We start from the raw sequence: 16679 nt of genomic DNA, 5'->3' as shown, positions 1-16679 counted from the left end.
TTTCCCGCATTTCAGTTTAGTTCTTGTTCTGCCAATTAGCGACTGATTTGGTGAAGGTTTTGAGTGACCAGTGGTGTTGGTGGATAGATCTCCGATGTGAAGGACTGAGGATACATTAGGAGTTATTGAATTAGCTTCTGTGGTATTGTTGTCTTCTCCTTCATGATGGGAAGATAAATGGAGATGTCTGTGGGAGTCGCTCATAACATCTTCACCTGAAAAAAAGGCCACAATTTTCTTATCTTTCCAAAGTAAGTAATTTGTAACCAATCACACATGTAAGAAAACAGAATAATATACAATTTCAGTAATCACATGCCTGAAAGCAAAGAAAGATCATAGAAAGCATAGATTTATGAGTTCACTATATATTCCCTTGTAGAGATAGCGACAGGTGTTTGAACCAGTGTAATAGGACCCAATGTTGACAACAATAGGTAAAAAAACTCAACAAATCCCTCAAAAAATGTTTAGAATATATATCATTAGTGGAAACTAATTCTTCAAGAACATGAACAGATTTAACAACTGCCAGCACGAGTGGTGCAACGCATTAGGCCAACATGGTAACATACTACGGTTTCATAAGTTTTCATAGCATATTATAGGTTACATATTAAACTGCTAAACAAATGTGGTTACATGTATAATGTGTATGTAAAGGCTAATCAACTCCTCGATCCTTTACTTAGAGGGGAGATAAGCCGCTGCCAGAGGAGTGCATAACTACATATGCATGCTTGGAGTAGCATTCATATGTATGGGAGGATCAGAAGAGGTGCCTGTTGGGCGAACTATTGTTCCGTCAACAACTATCTCATGTGTATGGCTGGCTTTAGATTTCAACTGCCTAGCATGTTTATCACATCTCAACTAATTATCATTGGCAGGATTTAGGGCCATACCCATTAGAAGTGTATGGGCCCAACCTGAAAATTTTGGAGGGTTCAGTGACCATGTCATATGCATGGTGGCCTCCTGACTCTATCCTGATGGCTTCAGGCCCCTGGTATACATTACAATGGTAACATAAACTAATGTCCAATGACTAATACAGACAAATCAGATGACTCCTGATGTACTGTAAACACATCGGCCACTCATCACATACTTCCCATTTGGAGCACTGTTCTGTCCTACAGTATACCATTTAAAGTACATGCCTACATATACGACTAAAGTATGGGTCACTAGTATTTAATGTGACAGAATTCTTGTACAAGCTATTCTAAATGAGAATGTCAGTCAGATGACTAGCGAAAGTCTTCAAGAAAAAAATACAAGTCCAGTTGCTCTAAATTAAAGGGGTTTTCCAGAATCAGGATGGCCTCTGGATAGGCCAGTAATATCATTTACAATCATGGTAGGTCTCCTCTTACCCGTTGATGTGAGGGACTGGTGATTCTCCATCATGACGTCCTTGTACAGATCCTTGTGTTCTTCTAAATACTCCCACTCCTCCATGGAGAAATAGACAGCGACATCCTGACACCTTACAGGAACCTGACAAAACAAGGATAATCATTACCAGACCCCTCCCTTGGCGTTATTGTATAATGTCCCAGCATTCCCAGCAGCGCTCACCTCTCCGCTCAGCAGCTCAGTGATCCTGGTGGTAAGTTCTAGGATCTTCTGCTCATGTATCTGGGAATGAGGTGGAGGCTCAGTGATGGGGCTCTGGGTCCTGCTCCGTCCTCCTGACACACGGGGTGTCACACACTCACCAGACGACTTCTTCACTACTGTGTAATCCTGTGTATGGGGAGACGCCAATCACTACAGAGATTCTAAGAATCCTTCACCTTTCCAGTAATTTCCCTGTTTTATTACTAGAAGATAAGAGAGATGTCATGTGAAACTCTCACCTCTCCAGTTATCAAGGAGATGATCTCTAGGGTGAGGTCTAATATCCTTGCAGCCAAGTGGTTTCTGTCCTTCTCCATCCTTGGTGGGTCATTGATGGAAAGGAACATCGTCTTTCAAAAGAAAACTTTGGCCAAGACCTTCTTATACCTAAGGCACCTGAAGGAACACAAGCGGGATGTGGAAGAACATCTTATATGCAACAAATTGTTTCACAATTAGACAACCGATAACGTATGATGGAGGTGACTTAGCTATTGAGATGTCTTATACGTGTGCTATGAAAAACAGAACCCTATATTCTTTTTTTGAAGTTTTTACGGGATAATTGAAGAATGACTATAAGAGATAATGGAAGTGGTTTCTCCAAATTTGTTCCCATCTTATGTTCAAGAATACCTTCTGCAACACCACAAGTTCCATATTCTGTCGCACACTATTAGGTCTGGTGCCTGTGGAGGCCACAAACCTTTGTTCACAGTATCTTTTTTTGTGAATGCCACATAAACTTAGCAAAGGGGTAAATACGATGTTTGGCAACTGGCCCTGAGTTGCTGAAAGAAACAATACTATCCCTCATCCATGCACATGGCCTTGCTCACATTTTTATCAAAGTACATTGTATATCTGCATATCCATAGCTGTCCACCGAACACCAATTTTGGATCATAAAGTTGCTGTTTATGTAAATTATGTGAACAGACAATAGTGACCTGGACTATTATATTCACGTATGGTCCCACCGATACAGCAAACTGTAAGTAAGATGGAATGAGTGCATGTGTTGATTCTTTAGTGAGCTGACAGACATCTTGTCTCTCCAGAGAAACTTGAGACAGCCAACATGGAAGAAGTCAAGAGACTTACGATGGTCATTATCTCTGAAGGCTACTACATTGACAGCAAAAGTAAGAAACTGCTGTCATCAGGGAGTCCTGTTTGCAGGAAGTAACGATATTAGGGGATAGGAGTTTACTGCAACAGGAAAACTTTCTGCCAACTGGTGATTAGGTGGAACTTCTCTAGGTTGTCTCAACATACAATTGTAGCAGAAGTTCTGAGCCAGCTGAGATGAGGAAGTTGTCCAGATCTGGTATTATCAGAATTTTCTGCTGATGTAATGTAAATAGCTAGAGACTGTCATGATCTTGGTGAAGATTTTGGCGCCATATAAAGTCCGAATGGGAGAGTCATGAAAAAAATCTTGATCTAGAAGACTGGTAATGAATTCAATAGTTTCCATTTTTAATTCAGGCTTTTTAAATTTATTATGAGCCTGAAGGTCCCATTTGTTTTTTTACACCATGAACACTATAGAGTAGGATCCTGATCCTGTTTAGAAATTGGCACTGGTGTCTCACCTGCTCTTCGCAATTGCGATCGAGCCCCTTGGTTTCTTCGATTGGTGAGGCAAGGTAACATACTTCTCTATGCGCCATCTTTCGTTATGTTGGAGACCTTGCTACCTCTATTGATCCTTTTTTAACTATTATAACAGACTTTGGACGCATTCAGTCCTGAATATCAACTGGGGTAAATCAGTAATTTTAACATTAGACCCACTGCCTTTGGACCTGCGCTTAGTTCATACTAATCTGCTGGTTGTGAGAATCTTTAAATATTTGTGGGTGGAGATATTGGCAAGAGTGTCTGATTTTATAGAGGCTAACCTAACACTGTTAATGGTGAAGTTTACACAAAAAATGCCACTTTTGGACATAGGTCGTGAAAATTTGATAAAGACAGTTATGATGCTGCAGCTTTTGTATATTCTCCACAACTCACCGGTGTGTATTCATCTGTGGTCTTTTCACAAGATACATTTCGTACTTTGTTATGGAAGAAGCAATTTTGTAAAATTTGCTATGAGACTTTACAGAGGGACAAGTCATCTGGCAGTCTTGTGCTTCCTAATCCCCTATTGTACTCTTTGGCTGACAGATGCAGAATTTTAAAGGTTGGAACAGTAAGGATTGCTGGAAGATGAGTGGGTGATTAACATCTTCGGTTATGGGCTTGAGTCCCCCTATAGCTGCTCTTGAAGAGGGGCCAGGAGATGGTTTGGGATTTTTCCCTACTTTGATGCTCATGAGGAAGGTCTGAGAAGGTCAAAAATATATTTAAAGCCCCTATTCAGAATTCATTGTCTTCCCCCCATGTCACTCTGCCCCCCTACATGACCTGTCCATTACATTTAATAGCACAACGCTCTCTCCAGTCTCGCAGGTCTGCTGCCTGGAGGTAACATTAGATTCTGCCCTGACCTTTAACCCCTTAAGGACTCAGCCCTATTTCACCTTAAGGACTTGGCCATTTTTTGCAAATCTGACCAGTGTCACTTTAACTGCTGATAACTTTAAAACGCTTTTACTTACCCAGGCCGTTCTGAGATTGTTTTTTCGTCACATATTGTACTTCATGACACTGCTAAAATTGGATCAAAAAAGTTAATTTTTTTGCATAAAAAAATACCAAATTTACCAAAGATTTTTTTTAAATTTCCAAGTTTCAATTTCTCTACTTCTATAATACAGAGTAATACCTCCAAAAATTGTTATTACTTTACATTCCCCATATGTCTACTTCGTGTTTGGATCATTTTGGGAATAATATTAAATTTTTGGGGGATGTTACAAGACTTAGAAGTTTAGAAGCAAATCTTGAAATTTTTCAGAAACCCAATTTTTAGGGACCAGTTCAGGTCTGAAGTCACTTTGCGAGGCTTACATAATAGAAACCACCCAAAAATGACCCCATTCTATAAACTACACCCCTCAAGGTATTCAAAACTGATTTTACAAACTTTGTTAACCCTTTAGGTGTTCCACAAGAATTAATGGAACATAGAGATACATAGAGATACAATTTCAAAATTTCACTTTTTTGGCAGATTTTCCATTTTAATAATTTTTTTCCAGTTACAAACCAAGGGATAACAGCCAAACCAAACTCAATATTTATGGCCCTGATTCTTTAGTTTACAGAAACACCCCATATGTGGTTGTAAACCATTGTACGGGCACACGGCAGGGCGCATAATGAAAGGAATGCCATACGGTTTTTGGAAGGCAGGTTTTGCTGGACTGTTTTTTTTGACACCCATGTCCCATTTGAAGCCCCCTGATGCACCCATAGAGTAGAAACTCCATAAAAGTGACCCCATCTAAGAAACTACACCCCTCAAGGTATTCAAAACTGATTTTACAAACGTCGTTAACCCTTTAGGTGTTCCACAAGAATTAATGGAAAATAGAGATACAATTTCAAAATTTCACTTTTTTGGCAGATTTTCCATTTTAATAATTTCTTTCCGGTTACAAAGCAAGGGTTAACAGCCAAACCAAACTCAATATTTATGGCCCTGATTCTTTAGTTTACAGAAACACCCCATATGTGGTCGTAAACCGCTGTACGGGCACACAGCAGGGCGCAGAAGGAAAGAAATGCCATACGGTTTTTGGAAGGCAGGTTTTGCTGGACTGTTTTTTTTGACACCATGTCCCATTTGAAGCCCCCCTGATGCACCCCTAGAGTAGAAACTCCAAAAAAGTGGCCCCATTTTAGAAACTACAGGATAGGGTGGCAGTATTGTTGGTACTAGTTTAGGGTACATATGATTTTTGGTTGCTCTATATTACACTTTTTGTGAGGCAAGATAACAAGAAATAGCTGTTTTGGCACCGTTTTTATTTTTTGTTATTTACAACATTCATCTGACAGGTTAGATCATGTGATATTTTTATAGATCAGGTTGTCACGGATGCGGCGATACCGAATATGTATATTTTGTTTTTATTTATGTAAGTTTTACACAATGATTTCATTTTTGAAGCAAAAAAAATCATGTTTTAGTGTTTCCATAGTCTGAGAGCCATTTTTTTTTCAGTTTTTGGGCGATTACCTTGGGTAGGGTATGATTTTTGCGGGATGAGATGATGCTTTTATTGGCACTATTTTGGGGTGCGTGTGACTTTTTGATCGCTTGCTATTACACTTTTTGTGATGTAAGGTGACAAAAGGTTTATTTAACACACTTTTTATTTTTTGTTTTTTACAGTGTTCATCTGAGAGGTTAGGTCATGTGATATTTTCTTAGAGCCGGTCGATACGATACCAAATATGCATACTTTTTTTTTATTTATGTAAGTTTTACACAATAACAGCTTTTTTCAAACAAAAGAAATTATGTTTTAGTGTCTCCATATTCTGAGCCATAGTTTTTTTATTTTTTGGGCGATTGTCTCAGGTAGGGGCTCATTTTTTGCGGGATGAGGTGACGGTTAGATTGGTACTATTTTGGTGGGCAAACGCCTTTTTGATCGCTTGCTGTTGTACTTTTTGTGATGTAAGGTGACAAAAAAATGGTTTATTTAGGACAGTTTTTATTTTTTATTTTTTACGGTGTTCATCTGAGGGGTTAGGTCATGTGATATGTTTATAGAGTCGGTCGATACGGACGCGGCGATACCTAATATGTATACTTTCCCCCCCCCCTATTTTTTACCAATTTTTGTAACTTTATTTGGGGGAAATTACGTTTTTGTTTATTTTTACTTGAAACTTTTAATTTTTTGGGGGTAAAACTTAATTTTTTCAACTTTTTTTTCACTTTTTTTTTTTGTCCCACTTTGGGACTTGAACTTTTGGGGGTCTAATCCTTTACAATGCATTCCAATACTTCTGTATTTAAATGCATTGGCTGTATGAGTAATACTGTGTGTATTACTCATACAGCTTCCAGCCTGTGAGATCCAGGGGGCTGGATCTCACAGGCTCTTCACTGGAAGGCAGCGCGATGCCTCAGGAAGGCATCGCGCTGCCTTCCATGCCATCGGGTCCCCCCCACAGCCGCATGGGGACCCGATGGCACCGCCGCCGCAACCACAGGTAAAGCCGCAAACCGCAGGTCTGAATTGACCTGCGGTTTGTGACGATCGCCGATACGGGGGGGTCACATGACCCCCCCCGGCGTTGTGACAGGATGCCCGCTGAATGATTTCAGCGGGCATCCTGTTCCGATTAACCCCCGCCGCACCGCAATCGCGGTTTAAACCCATAAAACCACACATCCAAACTCTCACCTCCACCTGCTGATTTCAACTTAAGAACATCTCTCGTATTCGCGCCTTCCTCACCCGAGTCAACTAAAATACTAGTGCACTCTCTCGTCATCTCCCGCCTGGACTACTGCAACATCCTCCTGAGTGGCCTCCCATCCAGCACTCTCACTCCCCTCCAATCTATTCTCAACTCTGCTGCCCGTTTAATCCACCTCTCACCCCCTTTCTCCTCTGCCTCCCCGTCACCCAGCAAATTCAGTTTAAAATACTTATAACTACATAACAGCCGTCCACAACCCGTCCCCTCCTTAGATCTCTGACCTGCTCCCCCAGTACATTCCCACACGTAATCTCAGATCCTCACAGGACCTCCTCTGTTCTCCTCTCATCTGTTCTTCACACATTGACTACAAGATTTCATGTGCCTCTCCCCTACTCTGGAACTCTCTCCCCCAACATGCAAACTTTCTAGAGTAACCTGAAAACCTACCTCTTCAGGAAATCCTACCATCTTACAATGAGCATGCTGCCACCACACAGCCAGATGAGCAGCCTATACCCTCACCCAAGGCCGTAGCTATAGGGGGTGCAGAGGTAGCACTCGCTACCGGGCCCAGGAGCCTGAGGGGGCCCAAAGACCCTTGTGCCGCATAAGAAGACACCTGTATTATAGAAAGTGTTTAATGGTCAAGTTAGACCTCCGGCTGGAGGGAAGGGGTTAGGTCAAGAATTTGGCATAAGGGGGTGGCTGTTTCAATTTTAGCCTCAGGCAGCTCGAAGGCTATGTGCTCCCCTGCCCCTGTCCACAAAGCACTGAGGGAAGGGGGACCCCAAGCTGAACTTTTGCACCAGGGCCCATGAGCCTTTAGCTACGCCCCTGCGGCCTCACCTACTGGGTTTTCCCTATTCTTTATAGACTGTAAGCTCCAGCGGGTAGGGTCCTCTACCCTTCTGTACCAGTCTGTTAATAGTTTGTTTATTGTGTTTTTATGCTTGTGTAATCCCGTCTGGATGTACAGCGCCATGGAATATCCCAGAGATCTAGGAAGAGAGACAGTTTTCTCTTGTAAGATATATTACAAACTTTCTTACATTCACCTGTACTATTCAGGTATTCAAAGTTTGTTGAAAGTACATTGACCATTTAAAGCCTTATACACACACAACCGTATTTTGTATCCATTTTTTCAGATTGCACCTGTTGGATGCATTCATTTCTATGGGTCTGCATCCGTGTGTCCATTCCACAGATTATAGAACAAGCCTTATTCTTGTCCGTATTGCAGACAAAAATAGTAAATTCTAGTGATGAGCGTCAAAACCATGCGGATTGCAGATGGAAGGTGCCTGTATTTTCTGGATCCGTGAGCATAGGACATCCCTTTAAGTGGAGTCTTGCCAGACACTCCCTGCAATTTGCCTCTGCTGCCTGTACCAGTGTGTACCTCCACATGCATCAACACTGTATGTGCAATTCATTACACTCAACTATGCAAACACCTACATGATAGGCGGGGATCTGCTACTCAGCTGGTTTAGCACCGAGTCCCCCTTTAAAGTTTCCCCTGCACAGTGGAGCTCCCAGTCACCCACTGTGCAGCAAACACTGAGGGGACATGACCTAGTGCCTAGACCCTCATAATCACAAACAGATGGCATATGCTATTGATACACCCATTGTGAGACAGGAAAACCACTTTAATCCAGAACAGCCCACCATTAGGCCTCGTTCACACTGCATGTGTAGTGTCCTCCTGAGATTTCTTGATATGCTGATATGCTATCCTCAGTATAGGTCAGGGATCAGCAACCTCTGGCATTCCAGCTGTTTAGAAACTACAACTCCCAGAATGCTTCATTCACTTCTATGGGAGTTAGAAGAGCAGCTGAGCATGATTGCAAGCTGGGAGTTGTAGTTTCACAGCAGCTGGAGAGTCTAAGGTTGCGGAACAGACCCAGATTTCAGAGGCTGTCCCGCGGTCCCGGTATGGGGGAGGTATGTCCCGCTTTCTGGCAGCTGTCCCCGTTTCCATAGGAAGCCTGTAATGATGAAGCAGAAAGCCGTCCGCCCGCTCTTTGCTCCATCATTCCTCCGCCTGTCTGCGCTCCACACTGCTGGTCTGGGCAAGGGGCGGCCGGGAGCTCTGTGTATCATCCTGCTGCTGAGGTTGGGGAACGAGGTGAGTATTGTGAGGGATAGCTTTCTTTCCGGGGATCATCCTCACAAATACCTTCGCAGACAACAGGTTTTCATGTCATACCCCCACCCCTTTGTTCAAGCCCGTGAGAGTGAACACATGCATAACCACGGGAGGCTGGTAAAAGGGCAACCACCTGGCCTATAACCTTCCCTTTATTCCGCCAGACCCACGCCAGCAGAGCCCAGCTTCTCACAAACACCAAGCTCACAGACTTGCCACTCATCCCATCAGATACCACAGACGTCTGGTTGCCACAAGCAACCACCTTGGTTTCACGGTACCTTGACATGGCATCGGTCACAGCACATACGTCACATACACCTCTCGTGTCATTATTAATCCTGACCTCTAGGGGCACCCATGAGTCAATCCCCACCTGGTATATTTCCTTATTAACCATAGAAACCTGTGGAGACTGCCTATCCACCTCTGGTACATGTGGTGCACCCTCTAGCACTGCCACACTTTCCACATTGGGTTCCCCCAGCTGTATTCTCTCAACATTTATCAACACTTCTGCATCCTTTATAATTTTTTCCCCCAAAAAGCGCTATTCCCCTGACCACATCCTGCAACGGAAAAGGCATGCCACTGTCACCACATATTTCATATGACATCACATTTTCATTATGCATTCCCGCACTCTTGGCACCATCACTTTGCATTTTACAAGCACCATTGTTTTTAATGGTCACATTACTTAAAGGGTTCGGTACTGGTTCTGCAGAAGTTCCTCACTAGCTGCAGAAGTGTTTCCCCACAGTCCCCATACCAAAAGGAAACCACGGCCCCACTTCACCTCATGTACGAGCACTTTAACATCACCAAGATCCCAGTTCCCACTTGAGTCTCACACTCAGTGAGAGCCACCGGACAGTTCATGCTATCCCCATGAAAGTCCCGCACATAGTTCCCAGCTTCCAGGCTGGCATCAACCAGGCTCCCCTGGCTCTCCGCTTCCAACACCGCCTGGACTGGACTGCCATACACCACAATGTCGCACATTCTCGGCGCAGTCTCTAGTCCCGGTGTCTCCACACTGAATGGCTCGGCAGATAGCAACTGCCACTGGCCCACATCACCACTCATGGCCTCCGAGGCATTAGGGTACCGGTCAGCAACATGCCAAACCTCCAGAGCTTTGCTCCCTGTCACTTTAACTACTGTATAAGAAACAACTGGAACTCTCTTACGCACAGCCATCACGGGTTTGGTGCTCTCAAGTGCTGTACGCACGTCTCCACAGCACTCATCTTCCTTCTCCGGGATGTTGGGAACCTCCAGCCCTTGGTTCCGGGTCATCCGAACACACAAAGGCTCCTCAGTGCAGTCGTTGCCATTGGAAACACCTCGACTCCGGTCACTCCAGCCGCACCCAATGGCAGGTAATGCCAGAACTCTGGAGAGCCGCACTGCTCTCCATCTCACTCTCTTCCTGTCGGTTGCCCTTGGCAACGGCATATATCTTTTCCTCCGGCACTCCACTCTCAGCCAAGTTCAGAGCAGCCTCTCCAAGTGCAGCACTCCGCTTTCTCAACAAGGAATTAGTTTCCAGCACCAGCTGCTCCATTACTTCCTCTGTGGCCATGGTTTTCCGCCAAACCGGGCCACTTCCCACAGATGACATCACCCTCGGTATGAGTGGTTTCCACCACACCGGACCATCTTTCACCCAGGTCGCCATTTTGACCCAAAAATTTCCACAGGTCAGTCTCTGTAAATTAGGGCTTCTGGCCCTTTAAGCTCCACACAGCCTTACAGCAGCAGTCAGCAGCACCTGCTCGTTCTGTCTTCCCAGCAACACTTTTCCTTTTACTGTTCAGCCCGGATGCTTGCCGCTAGCAACACTTTTTATCACTGTACAGCAATTTCCGCAGCACTCCGCACAGACAATGCTTGCTGGTGCCCGCAGGTGCACTGGTGCCCGCATCCTCCACCAAATTGTGGGGATTCGCTCTGGTAGGCAGGTCAGCGGATTCAGTGTAGAGGCAAAGGACCAGGTTGTAAATCACTCTTCAGTGTTTTTTCACACTTATAACACAACAGTCACTTTTCAGGCTCGGTGCTTGTTCACACACAGAAAAACAAAATAAAGTTCACCTGGTATCCTGGGTGTCAGTTCACACCCGGCTGAATGCTCACCCTCAGACAGTCCACTTGCAGGCTTTAAGATGGCCTGTTCGCCTGACTGAGCATTCAGCCGGGTGTGAACTGACACCCAGGATACCAGGTGAACTTTATTTTGTTTTTCTGTGTGTGAACAAGCACCGAGCCTGAAAAGTGACTGCTGTGTTATAAGTGTGAAAAAACACTGAAGAGTGATTTACAACCTGGTCCTTTGCCTCTACACTGCGTCCGCTGAAGGGGGCACAGCTGGGCATATTACTTTACTGTGAGGGGGGGGCACAGCTAGGCATATTACTGTGAGGGGGCACATAACTGGGCATATTACTGTGAGGAGGCACATAACTGGGCATATTACTGTGAGGGGGCACAGCTGGGCATATTACTGTGAGGGGGCACAGCTGGGATATTACTGTGAGAGGACACATATCTGGGCATCACTACTGTGAGGGGCACATATCTGAGCATAACTACTGTGAAGAAGGCACAATGCTGTGAGGGGCACATATATGGGCATCGCTGTGAGGGGGCACATATCTGTCATAACTACTGTGAGGGGGCACATATCTGTCATAACTACTGTGAAGTAGGCACAATGCTGGCATAACTACTGTGTGGTGGCATAAAGGAAGAATAATTAATATGTTGGGGCATTTAGGGAACTAGGTGAGATTAGTTGTTTAGTTATGTTTTGGGGCGGAGTTAGAGACGTGGCATAATGCTGAAAACATTTGCGCCGCACATACTGTTCCTCTTTGGGAGGTATGCTGACACCCTGTACTCCCACAGATCAGATGTTCCCTGCAGCCTCCGTTACAGAACCTAGAACAGGAAGCGCAGGTCCGTTCAAAGTGTAGTATAGGTTACTGCAGCTCAGCACTCTATTCAGTGGTAGCTGAGCTGCAGTAACCCAGCACGGCCACTACACCTTGAACGGAGCCGTCTGCTTCCTGTTCCATTCATGAGCTAGGTTCTGTACTGTAGGCTGCAGGGAACAGTCGACTGGTGGGGGTGCAGGAGTGTCAGACCTCCACCGATCAGATATTAATGACCTAACCCGAGGACAGGCCATCAATATCAGGAACCTGGAAGACCACCAAACATCAGAAGGTACAGGAGAACCTCACTATCCCTCCAACAGGCAGCCCACCTTCAAAAACCCCTCTCTCTCCCTTCAGACTCCTCCAACATGCATTCACATGTAAATAAAACTCCCCGCAGCCTCCTCCAAAATACAGTCCCATGTAAAAGAACATCCCCTCCAACAAGCAGTCCAAAACTTTAACAATCTCTCTTTACCTGAATACAAAACAAGGACAGCCGTGTGGGGTGTAACTGATCACATGACTGTGACATCATCAAAGGTCCTGTAGCCAAAAACATTTACAGCCCTCCCATGTAACTGATCACATGACTGTGACATCATCAAAGGTCCTGTAGCCAATAACATTTACAGCCCTCCCATGTTACTGATCACATGACTGTGACATCATCAAAGGTCCTGTAGCCAATAACATTTACAGCCCTCCCATGTAACTGATCACATGACTGTGACATCAAAGGTCCTACAGCCACTAACATTTAGGTGGCGTCTGGTGGAGTTGCTCCTGGCAGTTGAGTAGTGAGGAAGCTAGAATGGAGAAGCCATCTTCCATAGTTTGCCAAAGACACATGAGGACGTTCCCACCACCTCTGCGTCTTATCATCTCAGGCACTAAGTCTCTCAAAGAGGGGCTCTCACTTTTCTTCAATACCCAGTACTAAGAATTCCAGGGTTTTTACTCGACAGTTGAGATATATTAACCTCTTCATGACCAAGCGATTTTCCATTTTTGTGTTTTTTGTTTTTTACTCCGTCTTCTTGATGTCATAGTTTTTTTACTTTTCCGTTCACATAGCCGTATAAGGACAAGTTGTACATTCTAATGGCACCATTTAATATTGTATACTAGGATTACAAGTTATAGTGGCTCACTCCACTTGTCACCGTGGTAATGGTGCCCTGCTGCAAGTGATTCACCTACTCTCTTAATTTAAACAAATATAAAATAATCAGCAGGCACTCACCATCTGAATTTCACATATATAAACACATTTAATAAAATGATTGATTAAATAAAATGTTATGGATAATACTATAATATATCTTGAAACTTTACATACAATATATAAAATTATGACCATATAACTAATTACAAATGGATAAGTATCAGATGTTATAGAATCGAAAAATAGAAAATCAGATAAAAAAAATTGGATAAAAATCGGATGGAGTATCGCATAGAATTATTTTGATGGGATTTTTTCAAATGATATTTGAATACAGTTTCAAGTATCCATTAGATATCCAAAATGTACTTGTCTTTATGTCCTTATTGACAATCCAATACAAAGTTCCTTACAGAAAGTACGTAATTACAATATATAATAGACCAAGTTTCAATCGGTCTTTTATCGCAGATATCCTTAATTTATGCACTGAAGTGTCTGTTGTTTTCAATAGGACACTAAGGCTGTGCAGTTATATCAATGGGTAACTTTTAAATTAATAATACGATTTGTCTTGCATAAGATCAGATAGTCAATTGTTCGTATAAAATTCGATAGCGCTTACTGTAGAGGCGTCCCTCTCACAGTTGAGCTACTCACCCAGACCCAGAACTTTTGTCTTTTCTTTTCGTATAGTGTAGTTATGGCGCTCGGCTGTCGGCGTCCCACGTGGTAGTAGGTAGATACGTATTAAGAAAAAGACGAAGTTGTGGAGGTTGTCTTGAATAATTCCAGCTTTTTCGGGTATGTACTTCTTGATCCTGCAGGATAATTTATTTGGTAGTTTGGTTCCTTTAGGCGGACTAAAGGAACCAAACTACCAAATAAATTATCCTGCAGGATCAAGAAGTACATACCCGAAAAAGCTGGAATTATTCAAGACAACCTCCACAACTTCGTCTTTTTCTTAATACGTATCTACCTACTACCACGTGGGACGCCGACAGCTGAGCGCCACAACTACACTATACGAAAAGAAAAGACAAAAGTTCTCGGTCTGGGTGAGTAGCTCAACTGTGAGAGGGACGCCTCTACAGTAAGCGCTATCGAATTTTATACGAACAATTGACTATCTGATCTTATGCAAGACAAATCGTATTATTAATTTGAAAGTTACCCATTGATATAACTGCACAGCCTTAGTGTCCTATTGAAAACAACAGACACCAGTGCATAAATTAAGGATATCTGCGATAAAAGACCGATTGAAACTTGGTCTATTATACACTGCTCAAAAAAATAAAGGGAACACAAAAATAACACATCCTAGATCTGAATTAATTAAATATTCTTCTGAAATACTTTGTTCTTTACATAGTTGAATGTGCTGACAACAAAAATCACACAAAAATAATAAAATGGAAATCAAATTTTTCAACCCATGGAGGTCTGGATTTGGAGTCACACTCAAAATTAAAGTGGAAAAACACACTACAGGCTGATACAACTTTGATGTAATGTCCTTAAAACAAGTCAAAATGAGGCTCAGTAGTGTGTGTGGCCTCCACGTGCCTGTATGACCTCCCTACAACACCTGTGCATGCTCCTGATGAGGTGGCGGACGGTCTCCTGAGGGATCTCCTCCCAGACCTGGACTAAAGCATCTGCCAACTCCTTGACAGTCTGTGGTGCAACGTGACATTGGTGGATAGAGCGAGACATGATGTCCCAGATGTGCTCAATTGGATTCAGGTCTGGGGAACGGGCGGGCCAGTCCATATCATCAATGCCTTCGTCTTGCAGGAACTGCTGACACACTCCAGCCACATGAGGTCTAGCATTGTCTTGCATTAGGAGGAACCCAGGGCCAACTGCACCAGCATATGGTCTCACAAGGGGTCTGAGGATCTCATCTCGGTACCTAATGGCAGTCAGGCTACCTCTGGCGAGCACATGGAGGGCTGTGCGGCCCTCCAAAGAAATGCCACCCCCCACCATTACTGACCCAATGCCAAACCGGTCATGCTGGAGGATGTTGCAGGCAGCAGAACGTTCTCCACAGCGTCTCAAGACTCTGTCACGTCTGTCACATGTGCTCAGTGTGAACCTGCTTTCATCTGTGAAGAGCACAGGGCGCCAGTGGCGAATTTGCCAATCTTGGTGTTCTCTGGCAAATGCCAAACGTCCTGCACGGTGTTGGGCTGTAAGCGCAACCCCCACCTGTGGACGTCGGGCCCTCATATCACCCTCATGGAGTCTGTTTCTGACCGTTTGAGCAGACACATGCACATTTGTGGCCTGCTGGAGGTCATTTTGCAGGGCTCTGGCAGTGCTCCTCCTGTTCCTCCTTGCACAAAGGCGGAGGTAGCGGTCCTGCTGCTGGATTGTTGCCCTCCTACGGCCTCCTCCATGTCTCCTGATGTACTGGCCTGTCTCCTGGTAGCGCCTCCCTGCTCTGGACACTACGCTGACAGCTCGCATTGATGTGCCATCCTGGATAAGCTGCACTACCTGAGCCACTTGTGTGGGTTGTAGACTCAGTCTCATGCTACCACTAGAGTGAAAGCACCGCCAGCATTCAAAAGTGACCAAAACATCAGCCAGGAAGCATAGGAACTGAGAAAAGGTCTGTGGTCACCACCTGCGGAACCACTCCTTTATTGGGGGTGTCTTGCTAATTGCCTATAATTTCCACCTGTTGTCTATCCAATTTGCACAACAGCATGTGAAATTGATTGTCACTTAGTGTTGCTTCCTAAGTGGACAGTTTGATTTCACAGAAGTGTGATTGACTTGGATTTACATTGTGTTGTTTAAGTGTTCCCTTTATTTTTTTGAGCAGTGTATATTGCAATTACGTACTTTCTGTAAGGAACTTTGTATTGGATTGTCAATAAGGACATACAGACAAGTACATTTTGGATATCTAATGGATACTTGAAACTGTATTCGAATATCATTTGAAAAAATCCCATCAAAATAATTCTATGCGATACTCCATCCGATTTTTATCCGATTTTTTATCCGATTTTCTATTTTTCGATTCTATAACATCTGATACTTATCCATTTATAATTAGTTATATGGTCATAATTTTATATATTGTATGTAAAGTTTTAAGATATATTATAGTATTATCCATAATATTTTATTTAATCAATCATTTTATTAAATGTGTTTATATATGTGAAATTCAGATGTGAGTGCCTGCTGATTATTTTATATAACCATTTAATATTGCATAGGATGTATTGGGAAGCTGGGAAAAAAATTCAATTCCTTCACAGTTTTATGGATTTTGTCTTTATGGGGTTCCCTATGAGATAAAACTGACCTGTTCCCTTCATTCTCCAGGTCACTGCGATTACAGCGATACCACGTTTGTTTTGTCTTTCTGAACAAAACAAAAAAAAAAACACTTTGGAAACAACTTAATTATTCT

General features: G+C 43.4%; 1 protein-coding gene and 1 long non-coding RNA gene across 2 annotated transcripts in view; both read right to left on the bottom strand.

Annotated features, from left to right (window-relative positions):
• Positions 1-16679, bottom strand: part of LOC120999373 (zinc finger protein OZF-like) — a 248515-nt gene that overhangs the window by 59249 nt on the left and 172587 nt on the right. The window lies entirely within an intron of this gene.
• LOC120999764 lies at positions 1697-12588 on the bottom strand. The gene is made up of 3 exons (XR_005778627.1): positions 12548-12588; positions 1866-2022; positions 1697-1752 (listed from the first exon to the last, which is right to left on the bottom strand). It is a non-coding gene; the product is annotated as an uncharacterized LOC120999764 (long non-coding RNA).

Source organism: Bufo bufo, chromosome 4, assembly GCF_905171765.1.
Source record: "Bufo bufo chromosome 4, aBufBuf1.1, whole genome shotgun sequence".
Classification (NCBI taxonomy): Eukaryota; Metazoa; Chordata; class Amphibia; order Anura; family Bufonidae; genus Bufo; species Bufo bufo.
The sequence above is the reverse complement of the archived record's forward strand: the minus strand, read 5'-3'. Positions and strand labels throughout refer to the sequence as shown.